We start from the raw sequence: 6000 nt of genomic DNA on the forward strand, positions 1-6000 counted from the left end.
GAGGCAAACTGTGGATAGAAAATAAAAAGTAAACATCTAATCGTCTGTCACTCGGTACTTATTATATTCCACTACTTCTCCTTTCTCGGTAAAACCAAATGGATAGGAGAGTAGTGAATTCAAATTCAGAAAAGTGATCGTTCGCTACCAAGGAGTCTCTTCGACTGAATGCTCCTGTTGCCAACCACTCGTACAGGTGGCGTTCATTTGAGCGCTGTCATAATGACGGGTAGGCAACAGGCTGTTTCATTCTTCTCCCTACTTAAGGAGACCGACCACATTACGGACCCTTATTCGACTTTCCTTGACACATTTTTTTTTCACACTGTTCCCCACATGTTATGTGATCGTTATCATTGGGAAACCCTATTTAGACTTGAGCACAGGATGAGGACTCGAGGGTCTGGAAAGCAAGTTAAAATTGAGGGCACAAAGAAAGAAAAGGGGAAGAGCAAAATGGTGGGCACAAGCACGGTTGCATTTGTTCCCGATGAGAAATTAGTAAAGAAGCTCTCCCAGTTCAAGGATGCCACCACACAAAAATATTATGATGATCTTGCTCAGCTCGAGTTTGGGCCAATTAGAACCGTGTGCTGGGATACATTGAAAAGACTCAGGCTTACTGAAAAAGTGCGGACACTCATGGAGGCGTGGCATTTCGGGTGCTTCTTCGAGATGAAAGAACCGGCATATAAAGAACTCACCTTGGAGTTTCTTGCAACTTTCAAACATAATCCCAAAATCACCGACCCTGATGAGGAAGGGAAATTTAGTTTCCGGCTCATGAACCACACTCAACGGCCTTCCTTGAACATATTCAACAATCTCCTAAGAGCGGCGGATGACGATGACTTGGAGTCGGAAGGATACAAATGGCCGTTCACGGAAACCCCTGATGAGTTCATCCCTTCGACTTTCTGGCATTCAATCTCGGGCCAGCCAAGTTATGATGGAAGTGCATCCAAGGCGTCGGGTATCGAGGATTATGCTATCAGGTATCTGCACAAGCTGGTCTCAGGCACCATATTTGCACGTGAGAATCAGGCCACCATACCTCATGCCGACCTCACCGCTTTGTGGAGTATGGTGCAAGGAAAAACGATGAACCTGGGTTTCTGTTTTGGGGAGTATATTAGTGCGTTTGGAAAGAAGAACTCGTCGATAATCTGCTATGGTAGTATTGTAACCCGTATAGCGGAAGCCATTGGGGTGTTCAAACTAGAGGATAAGAACCGGCTCATGGTGGTTAACCACCCAGACCAGATAGATTTGAAGAGCCTTCAGAGTATGTTGTTTGGAAGGATGGTCAATGGGAAATGGGTGTGGATGCCGGATTTTATGGAAGCCAGAAGAGTTGAAAGTAGAAAGCGAAAGAATGAACCCACTGTGTCAGTATCCTCCGAGTCGGAACGGATCGAGCACGCCAAAGATTTGGGCTTTTACCAGAAGTGTGCCAAGCTCACGAACGAAGACATTCTTACCAAGTTCCATGCCCTGTTCGCTCAAAACCAGGCCAACAGAGAAATGATATTTGCTCTTGAGCAAAAGTATGATGTGCAGTAGGGAGAGATCGACATGCTGAAAACTCTCTGTGTTGAGGAACATGGGAAGGAAAGTCCATCTGGTTTTTCGATCAAAAGCCCGGTAAGGTCTAAACTTGAAACACCTGCCAACGCCGCTGCCTCCTCGAAAGGGGATGGTGCTACTGCCGCTGCGTTGAGAGAGGTTGATTCCTCTCTTTCCCCACCCGTCTGATACTTCAATATGTCGCTGTCCTGAGCATCCTGTAACATCTATCACCCTTCTTTTCAAATTTTTGCACACTCTATACTTTATCATGCCGATATTGTTTATACTATACTTGCCTTCATACTAACATTGGGGACAATGTTCCATTCTAATTTGGGGGTGGAGGAATTACAAATTACAATATCTGTATGCATAAACATGATAAAAGCTTGAACAAGATGTTAGATTAGTTAAAGCTTATGACTAATATTGTCCCCCTATGATCTTTGGTTCATATTGTCCTCAGTAAACTTCCTTCATAAATATTCTTCATTATGTTCATTTCTTGGTACATATTCTTGTGTTTCGATTGTTTTGTTTTACAGTAATCACTGAACAGACTGTGCTGGTTATGAGTGGAATGTATGAGGATAGCCTAGTGTTTGATTTGTGTTTTTCCCGAGTCTTGAAGTTCCACAAATTTTGAAATTTTAAATCATCTTTCACAAAAGGAACCTTTTGCCTTAACGCATAGTCCCCTAAAATAGTGAGAACTTGGGCCCGCAATTGCATTTGAATATGCATTGTTTCTTTTTATGAGTGGGCCAGCACTTACTATCTTTAGGGAGAATTTGCTTGGGTATGCCCTGTTGACATGAAGATGATTTTTTGACAAACATAGGAGGAGAAAGGCATTTAGATCCCAAATTCACTACACAAAAAGCCTACCTGTGCATTGCACTCACATTGTTAGGATGACCAACATGAGCCTTAGCATGTTCTTTCTTAAACACACACCATACAAAGAAACCCATTCCTTTCACTGATACTCCAGAATACCTTGAATCTGTCTCATGCCTTGGAATAAGAAGAACAATACAAATATATGAGCGTATGTAGATAAAATTGTTAAAATACTGACATTTGAGGGATGATGCTGGAATAAGGAAAGATAAAAATCTGTGAATAAAGTCTTTTAATTTTCAGGACACATGTTCATATCTTGAGCCTGAAACAAAATGCTAAGCTGGTTGTGTGTTGTTTAAAGAATAGTCTAGCCATTGTATCGAAACAGGCCGTGTAGAGTGTTTAGGTTAAGAACAAGAATTGCTCATGTGCTGAGAATTGGGCATAATTAAATATTGTTGCATGAAGATAGAATTCTGACACTTAAAAAGCTGCTCACTTCCATGCCTTATGCCTTAACCTAACATTACAACCTATGTTCAAGACCTTTTGACTATGTTTAGAAAATTGTTGATTCTTAGACATAGGACCAAAAAGCAAACTCACACCCTAAGGGTGTATTTTCTGAGCTGAGGAGTGAAGTTGAAATTCCTTTCCCTATGGCAAAAAAATGTCATACGAGAGCGAGTGAAAAATTCCATTCTTTGGTAAGGCACTAAGGCAAACAGGTTGTTCTTTGTGAAATTTGAGGTCTAATGTTAAGCTTTAAGGAATTTCTCGAGTAGGGTACACAATCTTGCACTGGTATAACTTCATCAAAAGATCATAACTTGCACATATTCTGTCATTATCTCTTCAGAAGCAAAAACAATTACTATCGTCCTCTCAAATTCTTTGAAAACATTCAAATCCTGTCTCCGTATTCTTTCATTCCTAACTCTTTTTCCTGTAGATTAATTTGCTTTCTATCTGTTGTTTACTTGAGGACAAGCAAAGATTCAATTCATGTGTTACTGTTAGGCATGAAATTGACTACATTTTAACGTATTAATTATAATGAATTAAGGGTGTTTGTTGTGTTTTATTGCAAGAAGGAAGGTCTTATGGGTGTTTTTATGCAGATAAGGAAAGCTTAAGCCGAACAGATTAGAAGCAGCCTGTTCGCACATACCAATAGGGGATTGAGCCATTCTTTGATCCAGCAGTCAAACACCAGAACTTCTGATGATGGAAAACGACTAGATGGGACATAGGTACGGTAGTAGCTGCAGATAGAGAGGCGGATAAGTGCAGGCGTAAAGCAACATGATGAAAGGAAAGCTTGGCCCTTGAGTGTTCAAGGGTCAAAATGATCTTCACTACTTTTAGCAATTTTAGATTTCTGAACAATTGACTTTATTTTGTAATGTATTTTGATCGGATACTTTTCTGGTACCGTTTTGACCCTAGCTTTTCCTCTAAATAGTGGTAGTAAGGAAAGATAGGGCATCAGATCTTTTGGGAAAGAAAAGCATAGAATTTAACTGAAAGAAAGAAAGCTCCATAGATGGAGTTTCAGAGCTTTGAACTAGCTGATTGCTCACTCGCCAGTATGAGTGAGTAATCCTTTTGAATAGGCGCGGCCAGTCGGGCCCGGTAATGTAAGCTTTCTAAATCTATCAATGAATGAATGGTGTTTATGTATGAAGTGTTTGATGAGGTTTTATATTTCAGTGCTTATGCATTTATGCCTGTGTTAGATGAATGTTAGGACACTGCTTTCATCTTCACCGAACTCTCAATCAAACATCTAACCCCGAAGCAGAAATGTTAGGTGGTTTTATCAAGGGTTTTCTCATTTGAAATGCTGCTTCAATCTTAATGCAAGAAAGAACAAACCTTTAGGACGCTATTGGTTTTAGTAAGTCTTAGAATCTTAAGAACACACGAGAGTTGACTTAAGTGAGAGTTAAAGCAGAAACTTTGACTTCAGTTGCACCATTTATGACTTATTAGGTTGTTTAGAAGCTTACGGTAACCTGTTCCGCTGTGCTTAGCCTGTTCCACCCGTTTATCGTTATCAAGTAGTCGTTTTTATACGTGAAATCATTTGTGTAATCACAAGTCTTCACATTTCTCAACATCTATCAATATAAAAGAGTCACACATCACGAACACCCTGTTCTGCAACATATTTCTTGTAAACTTTGGTCCTCAATCCCTGTGGATACGATACTTGACTTATCACTTTATTACTTGTATCTAGTGCACTTGTTAGAGTCCATTTAGGAGACAACAGTTACCCATAAGACCCCAGGCCCTGAGACTCTCAGTCGCCCAAGGTTCCCAGATATCGCCGACTGAATTATAATAATAGGGGGGCAACTGACATTATTTTAATAACTTGTTTATTGACTGAACCTTTTGATTAGTGAGGGATTTTAATTTTACTGTCTCATAATCTAACCCAGTCTTGATTTGCTTTAGCATACATCAGACACTCATACATTCAACATTGACAATTATGGACATATTTCTAAGTTTTATTCCGTTGAGCCAGAAACGGAATAAAGGGTCAACCCTAGGGAAATATTAAATATCACATATTTCTCTTAGGTCCTCCGTCTTCTCATTGGCGCCCCGAATTACAACAATATTCAATTTCTAAGAAACTTCAAATTACTTGAAGGGATTTGGATGAGAAGAGAAATACAATAGAGAGTAAGAGAGGTAGGACTCGCAGGCCCTATTTCAAAAAATTACCAAAAGACTAAATAACTATTATAGAGGGTCTAATATGTCCATAACGCCAAACATGCAAAGACTCAATTAAATTAAATTAAATTGATTGATTACACAAACTATTTATGTAATATTTGAGTTAATCGAATTAACAACTTAAATTAATTTACATCCAATTTTATTCTTATCAATTTTGCACCCTTTATATTCAATCTAATCAAATTATAGCAAGTACATATTAGATTAATATAACATGTACAAAATAGCATTATGCACGTCCTAATTAATTCGTATAATTCATTTAACGCTTTGAATTACTTATATCAAATATTTAGGTAAAACAAACTTTTAAATAAATTCATTTTGATAATCAAAACAAAACTTTTAATATTCTGAAACGTATATATATATATATATATATATATATATTAAAAAACCGGGTCTGTTTAAAACCATTTTAAAACGGTACCCATCGGGTCGGGCTGATTTATTCGGCCCACCCGTCGTAACAGTTGCTGCCTCGCGACAGCAGCAAAACGCAGGGAGCCATTGTTGTAACAGTAGCGGCGTCCCCGCTGGTGGTTGCTGCGCAAGGCAGCAACCAACTGCGAAAGCCGCTCGGGGTTGCTGCCTCGCGGCAGCGACCCCGAACAGCTGTTCGTATATATTTTTTTTAAATAAATAAATATATACTAATATACATATAATTGTTTTAAAACAATTTCAAAACAATTTTCAGAATATCAGAAATCAGTTTTATCTTTTAGATTTAGTAAAAACAAAAGTTTTTAATTATCTAACTATAAAACCTTTAAGTTAAGTTTAAACGATTATCAACCGAAATAATCAGGAACTATGCATAAT

This window comes from Euphorbia lathyris, chromosome 6 (assembly GCF_963576675.1).
Source record: "Euphorbia lathyris chromosome 6, ddEupLath1.1, whole genome shotgun sequence".
Classification (NCBI taxonomy): Eukaryota; Viridiplantae; Streptophyta; class Magnoliopsida; order Malpighiales; family Euphorbiaceae; genus Euphorbia; species Euphorbia lathyris.